Here is a 14,428-nt window from a genome sequence, read left to right on the forward strand (position 1 = left end):
TACAAACAAATGCAGTCTGAGAGTCATGCTGCTCAACGCAAGAAGTGTAAATCTCAAAATGCACTCACTCGAAGCACTCCTTAAAATGGAGAACATCGACATTTGTGATGTAACAGAGACTTGGTTCAAGGCAGCAGACAGCACCCCTGCACCACCAAGCTATAACTCAGTTCACCCCTTTCGGCCCCAGAATTTAGACCGAAGCTCCAAAGGCGGTGATGTTTCCAAATTCATAAAGGATGCGCACACCTCCAGACTGGTAGCCCAACATAACCCATCTGAGATACTTCAGGTGCAGCTAACACTGGTTAAGACAGCGATTCAGGTCGTAGCCTGCTATAGGTCCCCAACCATGTCCCAAGAATCACGCCCATGTTCCTAAGCACCGTGGAGAAATTAGGGTCCAACCTAACACTCTCATACTGGGTGACTCCAACTACCCCTCTATTAACTGGGAAAACTACTCATGTACCAGTACATTTGCCAATTGCTTTCTGGAATTCATTAATGCCAATGCTCTGGATCAGCTCGTTCTTACCCCCACTAGAGGTAGCAACATCCTTGACCTGGTCATTACTAACATGGGCGACTGCTGCTCTACACCAATAGTCAACTCCTGCATGGTTAGATCCGACCACAAACTAATCACCTTGGAAATCCACACCCCCCCCCCCCACAAAGGTAACCACCATGCAAAACTTCTCCAAAGCTAACTTTGGGCTCCTAAAAATAGAGGTGGCTAACTTCACAGCACCCATGCAAATGGAGAATAGTTGCATGACCGCCGAATCATACACCAATGCACTGTACGAACACATACACAAATGCATGGCTCTCGCCATACCCAATAGAACTAAGATGCTCGCCTCAAAAAAAAAGGAAGCCAATCTGGTGGTCCCCTGCCATAAACAAACTCTACAACAAAAGGAGGAAACTGATGCTGAATAAGGCAAAGTCCCAAGACTGGAAAAACTCCCTTATCAGCCTCAACAAAAGGTTGAGATCCCTCATCAAATCCTCTAAAGCTAGCTATGAAAACAGAATTGCAGCAGATAGTAAAGACAACCACAAGGCCTTCTATAGTTATGTAAAGAATCTCCACGGCAATACCCAGATTTGCTGTGAGCTACTGCACAATGATACCTCCTATACCTAGCCAACAGATATTGCCAATATACTAGCCGACAGATTCAGTGTTAACTTTACCCCCCCCCCCAAAGTACCAATCAAAATACCACTAGATTGCCAGGCACCCAGTATTACTGCTGTACAGGTTAAAACAGCACTGTCCACGGCCAAGATTACAGCTTCTATGGGACCTGACAATATTCCTGGCTGTGCTCTACATGAAATACAGAGTGAACTGGCACCTCACCTGTGTGCCCTGTTCAATCACAGCCTCACCTCAGGCTTTGTCCCTACCAAATGGCGCACTGCTACAGTCATCCCTCTGCACAAAGGAGGAGCGACTACAGACCCCGGGAATTATCGCCCAATTAGCCTGACGAGTCTGATATGCAAAGCTATGGAACGCATCATCATGGACCTAATAAACAAGGATATAGGGAATCTCCGATCTCTGGATCATACACAGTTTGGTTTTGTGAAGGGTAGATCATGCCTGCTCAACTTGGTCGACTTCTTTGAGTCAGTCACCAGAGCTGTGGATGGAGGCAAGGTGGCTCATACAGCTTATCTTGATCTGGCCAAGACCTTTGATACCATTCCCAGCTCAGGAATCAGATATCCATCTTTCAGCTGTATCATTTGACAATGGGATGTCTTTCATTTTACTTGCCGCAGACTAGCCTAATACTTCATTACAAGCTCTAATCAAAGAAGGCTTAATGAGATCTTCACAAATTGAATACTTTTTTTACATTTAGCTGTTTGTAATAATATTAAATAGGATGCCATCAGAAGTGAATTGTCAGTGGCTGAATCTTGGGAAATAATTTTCTTTTCTATTTTAAGTGCATCTCTTTTACGCATAAAGAATTCCAGAGGTTTGTTGAAGAGATTGGAATGTTTTGTGCTGAGATGTCTCATAAGTCACGATGGCTTCATAGCTTCATTTCCAGGAACACAAATGACACATTGAGGTTGTGGCAGTTGGTCTGTCAGGGCATTGTATGAAATCAAATTTTAAATGGCCGTCCACGTACTTATGAGTGAATGCAGAATTTTTCTTGTGTCTGCTGCTAGTTTCCCCCCTCCTTTTGTACATCCTGAAGATTGCTCTGTAGGCTTGAGGTGGATGAATCATATTTTTTTGCATCACAACACATTTAATATGCATTTCTTAACAAAATTAAACAAAGTCCCTTGTCTCTTATTAGTATTAAAATGTAAATCTGTAGGCCTGTCTCTTTAAAAAAAATCACGGCACTCGAAACAAGCACTGACACACTGGGGTAACTTGCTAACCACATAATGATTATAGCTTTTTCTGAAAACTACTGCCCTTATCTGGCACTTTCCGTGCTTGGCTGAAACATGCTGAAGGTCTGCTCACGAGATTTCATAAAACTAATCCACACAGTTACAGCAAGTAGCGATATCTTTGATTCTTGCTCTAACCATGGGTAGTAGTGGTTGTAGATATTCAGTCAAAAATGCTGATAAAGGCTCTGTCAAAGACCCCTTGCCCGATACAATTGGTCTCCCTGGTGGTTGGGTCAGATGTTTATGTATTTTGGGCAACAAATATAGGTATTGGGATTGTGGGTCAGGAACAGTGAGTTGAGACATTCTTTTTTGACTGATGATACCTTCCTCCTGAGCCAGTTTCAAAAATTGATCAATCTCCTTCTTAAATTTGAATGTGGGGTCCAGTGGTGTGTGCATGTAAAATTGGGCGTTAGTTGTGATTCAGCCTCATCTAAATACATGGACCAGTCCATGATGACCACTGCCCCCCCCCCCCCCCACACCTGTCTGCTGGTAAGATTACCAAATCATGGTTATTACTAAGTTTGGTTAAAGCATGTTGTTCCTCCTTGGTAAGATTATTTTGGATGTTGGGATGTATGTTTTTATTGAAATGTAAATCTTTGAGAACACATTCTTTAAATATTGAGACATGTTTATCCACGGGTGGCATAAAGTTGGATTTATGAAAGTGAAAACCAGTAGATCTTTGAGACTAATCAGTCTCTGAAAAAAAACAATTTGAGATTGAGAATTCTACAAAATTCATTGACATCATTCACAAAAGCATCTTCAAATGATGTCTAATGGTTAGAGCAAGAATCAAAGATACCAAACAGTTTCTTCAGATTATCGCCGATATACAGTTGGATCCTAGTTGAATGATGTGCACATTAGACGTCTCCGCTTTATATACAAACATCCCCCACTGGGCTGGTCTGGAAGCTATATGGTTTTGGTTGGAAAAAGCTGATATATTCACTCTAGGGTTTAATACCCTAATAATCTGTTTGACGGAACATGTTCTAACAAAAAATGTTTTCTATTTCCATGGTAGATGCTATTGGCAAGTTAGGGGTATTGCCATGGGTGCATCTTTTGCCCCCATTTATGCTGACCTGTTCATGGGGTACATTGAAGAACAGCTTATTTATGATGCCAGTCATTACATATTTTTGGGAGAAATGGACATTTGGTGGCGGTACTTGGATGATTGTTGGATGGTGTGGAGAGGTGATGAAACTTACATACAGGAGTTTGTACAATACCTAAATGAAAACAAGTGGGGGATTTGTTTTACATTGAATTGGGATTATAATCGAATAACTTATTTGGATGTGAGTGTCATTCGAGAGAGGGACCACACGTTGAGAACAGAAGTTTTTCGTAAATTTCCCCAATTCAATACCCTGCTTCATGCTACAAGTCATCATCCTGGACATATCATCCACAACATTCCAAAGTCCCAGTTTTTGAGGATCAAGCAATTTGTTCCACTGAGCATGCATTTTCCTTGCAACAGGATTTAACCACTAGATTCCTTAGAAGGGGCTATCATGCTCATAACATAAATAAGGCATGTTCATTTGCCTCAGAACAACCTAGAGCCAATCTTTTGCAATATCAACACACCCCTAACAATTTGAAAAAAAAATTCATCTCAACCTATACACCTGGTCACTTCCTTTGGATGTAACATCAACACATTCTGACGAATCATTGACAGTCACTGGGACATACTACTGGCCAGTGAAAAACTATCTGCATTATAATCACCTCATTTTCTGTTTTCATATCGAAGAGGCCCTACACTAAACTCTCATTTCACCCACTATAAACATTCATCACCCTCCAATACACAACAGCAGCTTACAGTATTTGGGGATAAATTGGTGGGTAGCATTCCTTGTGGTCACTGTTCTGCATGTGCATTTGTTTTAAAGACAAAAGAATTTGCCAGTAGTAACACCTCCAAGATATATCAGATTCGCTCCTTTAGTAATTGTAGCAGTGACTGGGAGATATACTTAGGCCCAGCTTTTTATATGGGACAAACCTCCCACCCACTGAGGTTTCATATTAGTGAACACCTCAGTGACATTAGAAATAAGAGAATTTTCAACTCATTATTTAAACATACTCTGACCCATACAACTGCTAGGTTTAATTTTACTGTTATAGATAAAGTCCAGGGCAACAGATTATGTAAAACAGGGTGGCATACCATTTTAAACAAAAAAGAATCCAGTTGGATTTTCAGGCTAGGTGCTTTGTTTAAGCCTGGCCTTAATGAGCTTACCTCATTTTGGTATGAACCAATAAGAACATGACTTTGATTATGTGCTTGTGTATTTAAACAAATTTAAGTTTTCATTGTGTGTTTTAGCACTGAAGAAGGCTTTACTATTGCCAAAACCAGTTTGCTATCACTTTTGGAGTTGCCACAATAAAAAAATGTTATATTCTGTTCAACCTCCTAGGTGCGGGACAATTTTTGTGTTCAATAAAGAATTATGCCTGTGTATTCAGCTTAGCATACCCAGTCTCTATCTGAATCCTATGTACCCTTACTATGGGAAAAAATCCTATGTTATCCCTCATAATAAAGGTAGCATCTCACCTGATGCCTCTAATGTTTGGCCTATTGCAATATTATCACCTCTCTCAAAAATTCTTGAAGATGTAATTCACAAGCAACTCCTCCACTATCTTCTACAACAGCATTTCTTAACATCCACCCACCATGACTTCCACCCAACACACAGTACAACTGCTGCCCTCCTATCATTAACTGACAAATATAGAGACTCAGGCAAACTTGTTTCTTCCTTATTCCTTGACCTGACAAAAGCCTTCAGTACAGTTTTTCTCTCTAAACTCCTGTATAAACTGGCTGATGTTTATCCCCTTCTTCATTACTGTGATTTGATAGCTATTTAACTGATGGGATCCAGTCTGTAAAATGTCTGAATGCTTTCCCTCCATACTTGCAAGTTTCCACTGGTGTATCCTAAGGCTCTGTCCTTGGTCCCCTCCTCTTTAATATCTTTATCAATTTTCTCTATACCTCCATAAGTCCATCCTCTCTTAGACAATATGCTGATGATTTTACACTTATATGTGTATCTACTAACATGCCTCAACTCCTCCATATCACTCAAAAAGCTTTTTTCTCAGTTGGGAAGTGGTTCCATAATGCCCAGCTACTACTCAACCCCCCCAAAAAAACAAAGTTATTGCCATTTTTCCAAAATGACACATTCACGATAAAACAAATTTCAAAATCTTTTCACTAAACAAAACTGGAAATTGAAGTAGTCTTCCATACAAAACTTCTTGGAGTATGATAATCTTAAATTTGACCTGCATGTTCAAAATAGGATAAAAGACAAACCAAAAATTAGGAATGGTCTACCGGCATAATAATGAGTCCGAGTGGAGAGATGATAAAATCAGAAAGAAAAGGAGAGTAGTATTACTGGACGTGAATTCATTCTCAAGTCTTGGTGAGTACCTTACCATGGTGGACACTGTTTTCACAAAATCTCACTAAGACTATACTGATATACGGATTACATTTTATATAGTATATATCATGGATAGAGGTAGGTTAAAAAAATTAAAAATGACAGCAGGGTACACAAGTCCCAGGATAAAAAAGTGCCCAGTCTTGAAATGTGCACTGGTGTCTGGGCTAGAAAAAATGACAGTGTAGAATCCTCAAGACACAGAAACATTCCTACAATGGAGTTAGGCCAGGTTCATGGTGAGGATGGCCTCCCTGTTACAGATGGAAGGAGTAGTCCACAAAAAACACAAAAACTGACAGGCCAACAGCCATAAAGATGGCAGAGTAGACTAGTGAGGAGAAAGAAGAAATTATGTATTGATAACTATTATGCAAGATGCTCAGAATTTAAAGATAGATGTTCAAAAAGATGAAGAGAGAAATTAGAGAAAAGAAAATACTTTCTCAAGAAAACCTGGTAAAAGCTTCAAATGCAGAATTATGCTCATTAATACAACCTCTCCATGAAATATTTTATATAGGCCAAGAAACTTTGGACCTTTTGGAAAAAGAAGTGACAGAGGAATGCAAAAATATATGGAACAAATCCTAGAGATTGTTTCAAAGGTATAAAAAAGAAATATGGACAAGAGAAAGAAAAAAGAGATCAGATATGGTGCAATATTTATGCAAAGATGAAAGCTGAACTAATCAACACAAACAAGCAGCTCCAGCGATATTTGAAGAGAAATATAGCAAAGGTACACATATATGGACAATTCCACAGTACAACAATACAATCACAAAGGGGGAATGCAGAACAGAGGATTAGTAAAGTAGAGTTAAATGGAAGCTGAAGTAATGGAATACCTATAAAGTGGAGCATTTACTGTAGAAAGTCTGACACAGGTTATGTCACAGCATGATGGAACAATGAGTCCCCAAATTAAGGAGAAAGAGGTGGAGTGGGAGATATCTGAAGAAGAAATATGGACATGGGAAAGAAAATGAGATGTAATATGATGCAATGTTTATGTAAAGGAGGAAGCAAGTCTAACTGATACAAAAAAGCAGCACCAAAGTTATTTGAAGAGAAATACAGGCAAAGACATCTGGATATGGAAAATTTCACAATACAAAAAAAAATAAGAAAACAGAGGTGGAAAGTAAAACAGGATTAGTAATGGAGAAGTTAAGGAAATGGAAACAGAAGTTATGGATTACCTACGAAGTGAAAGATTTAGTGTAGAAATTCCAACTGTGATAACATCACAGCATGATGGAACAATGAGTCCCCAAATTAAGAAGAAAGTGGTGGAACAGGAAGCATCTGATCACTTGCCACATGAAGATACTCTGGAACCTTCAGTAGGAAACCAATACACAGGTTCAGTTGGAGTTGCACAGTAAGGGAGGAAGCAGGAAACTGGCAACTCTTGACACAGTTACTGTTGTGGAGTGACAGACAAGTGAGTTCCCATATGAAAGGGCAATGCATGATGTAGGATGCAGCCAAAGAGAATATGTCACAGGAAGTTGTCTGGAGCTTTCTGTAGATAGGATGCAGCCAAAGAGAATATGTCACAGGAAGATGTCTGGAGCTTTCTGTAGAATGACTTCAGGAAACAGAGAACAAAGAATGCACCCTTATTTTGGAGGAAAATAATCTAAGGAAAGAGTTGCTTGATTTAATAGAGATGGATAGACAATATTACGATTGTTGAAAGAAATAGATTACAGAATGTCAATAAGACCCAAAATGTTAGAAGTCTGATAAAACAGATGAACACAGTAATCAAGACTTAACAGAAATTCATGTGATATGACAGAAGTAAATAGGATATATTGCTGTATAGCTAAATTAATAACAGATAAAAGTCTTGCCACAAAAACTCAGAGCAGTTAGGGAAAGGAAAACAAGAAAGCAAATGCCATCATGAAAGCACTGAATAGAGAAAATTGTAAAGTAGTTAAGATAAGAAGTGACACTGTTAAAAGAGAATTGAAGAGGGAACAGATCAACAAAAATGCTTAGAAAGACAGATGATAAAAGCAATGCATAGTATCGTAACAGAGCAGGATCTATCGTACACTATTGCAAATGTAGAACAAAAATATCAACAAAGACAGAAAAACGTAGAAGATATGAAGATAAATATAAAGGAAAAGTACAGAATAAGCAATTCATTGATGACCCAAAACATTTTGTAGAGAATTGGGAAACAAAGCAAAAGGAATAGAAACAGCGCCAAAAAGAGAAGAAATAGACACATTTTGGAGAAATATCTACGAAGACCCTGTGGAACATAACAAAGGTGCTGAATGGATGAAGTAAAAGAAACAGCAAGAAGTTCAAATGTAGAGGATATGAAATGGGATGAAGTAAAGGTTAGAAAAACTGAAACAAAATTAAGAAAAGCTCCTAAATGAAAAACTCCAGGCCCAGATGCAGTACCTAACTTCTAAAGTATTAATGTATTTACACAAAGATTTAGCCTTGAGTAAGAACTACTTATATGCGCATACCTAACAGCACCAACCTAATTAACAACAGGAAAATAATACTTCTCCTTAAGAGAGAACCTGCAAGCTACCCTAAAAACTATAGACCAATAACTCGCCTTCGATTATGTATAAAATATATACTAGAATGAATGCTGATAGAGTTTATGGTCATTTAGAAAAAAACTCAATCATGTCAATAGAACAAAAGGGTAACAAAAGAAAGTCATATGGACACAGGATAAATTTTTATTAAAGTCATAATGAAAAATTGTAAAAAGTGGAAGAATCTTAGTATGGCATGGATATATTATGAAAATACATTTGACAGCATCCCACATTCATCGATGAAGGAGTGCTTGCAGATGTCTAAGATACACCCTACACTGATCAATTGCAATACAGTGACCATGAAACAGTGGCAAACCACTTTTCAGCTAAGCCATGATATAGGACAAATTATTATCCCAGATAACTAGAAACTCAAATATTCCAGATAACTAGAAACCCAAAACACTTGGAATAATGAAGCCATTGTCAAAACTTCCTTATCAACTCCACCAAAACCACTTTTGCTACAATCTGATTTCTTCTAGTTCCCTTCTATGGTGCAATCATACTAAACAACCTTCAGGCCACAGTTATAAATATGCTAGGGGCATGTTATAATGAGTTTGCAAAATTTGCCACTGACAAACAATACTGCAACCACCACTGTGATGCCCATAAGGCTTTGAACTGGCTCAAAAACTGTCTCACCACTTAGATTACATTCAGATTATCTCTACACACAACTTTATTCACAAAGTCGAAGGCTGCCTTGCTTTTACTCCTATTCTCCATTCTTATCACCCTAACAGAATAATGAACAACATATTCTCAGCATATATAAACCCCACAAATCCTCAGGCCAAAGTCTCTACTCCAACTCTGTCACTGAAAATTGGAATTCTATCTCTGCAAATTAGGTCTTCATCTAACCTCTCCAACTTCAAACAACTACTTAAAGGCTATCTAAATAAAACTAGGCTGTGCTGCTTCAGTACCCCAGGCTGAACTAGTTTCTCCTTCCTTCCACCCCGGGCAAACTTTGATTATGTTCAGAGAGAATGAATTAATGTAACCTATTTCTTAGATATATTTCTGCCTATGCTGTATTATATAGTCATCTCTGTTCCAGGATATATTCTTTGTGTTTAATGTCATCCCTATGAACTGCAACTTCTGAGTACTTTATCTATTGACAATATCGTTTTTCAACTTGTTGCATCTGTTCAAATATTTGCACTAAGTATATATAAGTTCACACTATGAGCTGAAACTGAATGTTTACTTAATGTCATTCTTTTGTATTAGATTTTATAATAACTTTATTTAACTGTAACCATATTATGTTAATGTGGAGCTTTTCTCCTTGAACCTCTGCTGAAAATGGGATATTATCCCAAGTCTGATTTTCCTGATAAACAAATGTCAAATAAATAAATGGATGAAAGTAAGACCTCTATGCTGTGAACTTCACCCATTGCAAGGTAAAGTTTTCTAAAACCAACTTGCCTTTATATACATTCAGCACAGGGAGAGAGAACTTCAGACGACTGGTCTGGCCCATATATGATTACAAACTTTGGGATTTGGTTGGCTATCCCTGAAAACCCTAATTAGCCTGTTTGCCAGTAAGGACGACTGTAACTTCCCCCTGCAGTGGTGAAGACATGTCATGCATCCTCTGCTCCCATGAATTTAAAAATACCATCTTTACAGTAATTCATACATCAAGGATTAAAAGAAAGTTATAAAAAAACTTTTTCAGTTATAAATTGTCTTTAAGTTTCTCCTGTATTTTTTTTGTGTACAATAAAATGCATAGTTAAGAAGCTCCAATATGTACTGCACTTATTCTCTGTTCATTCTTTTTTCAAAGTATATCTAGTCAAGTAACTTGCTTTTATGAGGGTAATTTGTGTTAATCTGATATTGCACACTGATATTGCTAGAGTCTGATGTTCTGTAAAAATGGGCAGTTTCAACCAAGATTCAGTTTACAGTGTTATTTTACACTGTTCACTTTTTTCTGAATTTGGTCTCCATCCGCAAAGAAGTCTTAAGAAGCCTATTTTGTCTAGTTTTATTGTTTTGCTGATAATGTGCTTATGGACTTATTTCATGTTTTATGAGTACCTTTAGATGGATCTGAGGAAGCCCATTTACAGAGAGAGCACTATCACTTCAATTTTATGAATCTCTCTGCTTAACTGTGCTTGTCTACATTAGTCTTGTAAAAGCAGAAATGAATCTTGGTTAACAGATATCGTTGATGTACAAATTACTATGAATATATTATGTGTAAATTCTTGGGACCCACAACCTGGCCTGACCACTGCAGGGGAAGTTCCATTAGCAAACATGCTAATTAGGGATTCCAGGGATAGCCAAACAGACCCCCCCCCCTTTTTTTAACCATTTATACGTAGTCCAGACCAGTCACCTACAGTTTCCTCCTCAGTGTGCTGAATGTATATAAAGGGGAGTTGGTTTTAGTAAATTTATGAGCCGCTGTTAAAGTACACTGCTGGCAAACTGGCTTATCCATTGTCTAAAATGATTTTCCCGGAAACAAAGTGTTTTTGCCATATTCCTCTAAAGAAGGAAAACTTAGTCTATAGGATCTATCAGCTACACTGTGGCTATTTTAGGTCTTCTACACTATCTTATTTGTCAGTACTATCATTAGGGGACATTATATATGACACATTTTATATCTGACACAACTTTGCAGACTATAATATATACCTCAAACAACAGCTCCAGGCAATGGCAGAAGAGTGTATGAAAAGTCAGGAAAAAAAAAAAAAGATGACAACACTTGTCATGTTAAAAAAAATGTAACTGCAGTAGCTCTGATGTTTGCATTACCAACTGGAAGTAACACGGGGGGGGGGGGGGGGGTGATGGTGCCCTGTGTGGAAGAAACTGCTTTGGCTCGTCAGAGAAATGTGCATTATTTGTATAATTCTGCGTCTAAATCAAGTAAAACAACCGAATCAGGGAAAAAACATATAAGTTATCATACAACAAGGAGAGACGTCAGGAAATTCGTCTACAAAGCTCTTTGTGCAATAGGTTTCATGGACTGCTGGCTGCAGGGCCTGCAAGGCCTAATATACTCCATGAGCTACTGGAGACAGTAATTATACTGAAACACAATCCAAATTGCTCAGATAAGGTGGAATCAGTGTTTATTACTTAGGGAAGGAGAAGGAAAAGAGAAAGCTGTAAAATAACTCATAAATGAGGATCCAGGGCTGGAATCTTCACAAGATTAAACATTAACCCCTTCAGGCCTGCACTAGCATCCATTCTACTGGCTAATGTTCACTCCCTGGAAAACAAAATGGACTACATAAGGCTAGAACTTACTAACCAGAGCAAAGTGAGAAACTGTTGTGTATTTATGTACACTGAGACTTGGCTGAGCTGTAGCATAAATGACAGTGCAGTTCATGTGGAGGGACTATCATTATTTCATGCAGATAAAATACAGTCTCTCTGTGGGAAAGCAAAGGGGGGTGGTGTCTGCATCTACATCAATAACAACTGGTGCACTTGCTGTAAGGTGGTAAAAACACACTGCTTTGAGGACCTAGAGTTTATGTCACTGAAATGCAGACCCTTCTACCTACCAAGGGAATGTAACAGTGTCAGCATCACAGCAGTATACATACCTCCCAGTGCCAACACAAATGAAGCACTAGCTATATTAATCTATAAATGATTTTCAAAATCAAAATCCTGACAGAGTACATGTAATAGCAGGTTACTTCAATCAGGCAAGCCTGGAAACAGTCCTACCTCAATACTTCCAGTATGTAGACTTTGCAACCGGGGGGAGAATACACTGGATAAGGTCTATACAAATATTAAGCTAGCATTTAAGGCAGTACCTCACCCCCACTTGACTAACTCAGATCACCTTGCTATTATGCTGCTACCATTGTACAGACCACTGCTGACCAGGGGAGACCATCAGTGAAGCAAGTGAGAGTATGGCCGGAGGGAGCTGTCTCAGCACTACAAGACTGTATTGAGAGTACGGACTGGAACATCTTCAAGGAGGCAGCCACAGTAAACCAGCACATCAAGCTGGAGGAGTACACTGAATCAGTGATGGGTTACATTTCAAAATGTGTTGACGATGTGACAGTCACAAAAGCATCTTCAAAAGAGTCCATCAGAAACCCTGGCTAACAAGTGAAGTGTATGAGATCCTGAAAGCAAGTAATGTGGCATTCAAGTCTGAAAAGAGGCTGTCAGATTGGCCAGGTCTCAGTTAAACAAAGGGGTGAAGGAGGCCAAATGCAAATATGGTAAAAAGATCATGACCCACTTCTCCAAACAAAAGGACCCCAGGCACCTGTGGCAGGGTATCCAGTCTATAACAGATTACAGGTCCCCGTCTTCACAGTGAGATGATGATACAGATTTCCTAAACAAGCTCAACATCTGCTGCAATAGGTTTGAGGAAGGGAACAAGACAGCAGCAGAGAAAATCACCAGCAACCAGAGTGAGGAAGAGCTCAGCCTCAACCCTGCTGATGTCAGAAGGACCCTATGAAGAGTTAACTCTAGAAAAGCAGCTGGACCTGATAACATTCTTGGAAGAGTGCTCAGAGACTGTGTGGACCAGCTAACAAATATACTCACAGAGATCTTCAACACCTCACTGAGTCAAGTCATTGTGCCCAAATGTTTCAAGAATACAAACATTATACCACTGCCAAAGAAGTCATCATCTGCTAGCCTAAATAACTATCGTCCTGTAGCTCTCACCTCCACTGTGATGAAGTGCTTTGAGAAGACTGGTCAAAGATGTAATAACATCCAAACTACGTGCAGACTTCGATCCACTCCACTTTGCATACAGACCCAACTGGTCCACAAGAGATGCTACTTCTTTGGCATTCCACTTATTACTGGACCACTTGGAGAACAAGAATAGCTATGTGAGGCTACTTTTCATCAACTTCAGTTCACCTTTCAATACAGTCATCCCGCAAAATCTGATCAGACAGCTGGTTCAACTGGAAATCTGCACTCCACTATGCAATTGGATTCTGGACTTTCTTATAGATAGACCCCAAAAAGTGTGCATAGGCAAGAATACATTGGAAAGCATCACCCTGAACACTGAAGTCCCACAGGGATGTGTCCTAAGCACCCTGCTTTTCACTATACTAACCCACAACCATACTGCCAAGCACAGCTCAAACCTTATCATCAAAGTTGCAGATGATACGACAGTTGTGGGCCTCATCAGGAATGATGATGAGACAGCCTACAGAGAGGAGGTGAATCAGTTCATAAGTTGGTGTTATAGCAATAATTTTGCAGTAAATGTCAACAAGACCAAAGAAATAATTGTGGACTACAGGAAAAGCAACAGAGAGCACTCTCCACTCATAATCAACGAAGAAACAGTTGAGAGAGTAAAAAGCACAACATTTCTGAGGGTGCCCATTGCAGAAGACTTGACGTGGTCAGCCAACACAAATACCATCATTAAGACGGCACACAAATGGCTTCACTTCTTGCAATGGTTGAGGAGAACAAACCTGCCATCCGTGGTTGTCACAACCTTCTACAGGAGCACCATTGAAAATATACTGAAAACAGCTTTACAGTATGGTATTGATACTGCTGTGTTTATGTACAGCATTCCCTCCAGATGGTAGTGAAAGCGGCTCAGAAGATTGTTGGGAACTTCCTCCCATCCATACAAGACCTGCACATGTTCAGATATCTCATCAGAGCAAGGAAAATAACCAGGGATAGCACTCATCCTGCTTACAAGCTGTTCTGATATTTAACATCAGGAAGGCGCTTTTGAAGCATATGCTGCAAAATGACATTCAGAAACAGCTTCTTTCCATTAGCCATCAGGTTACTGAACACTAGGAACAGTACCCTTCAAACTGGACATTAAGGCAG

This window comes from Protopterus annectens, chromosome 11.part0 (genome assembly GCF_019279795.1).
Source record: "Protopterus annectens isolate FY-2018-M chromosome 11.part0, PAN1.0, whole genome shotgun sequence".
Lineage (NCBI taxonomy): Eukaryota > Metazoa > Chordata > Ceratodontiformes > Protopteridae > Protopterus > Protopterus annectens.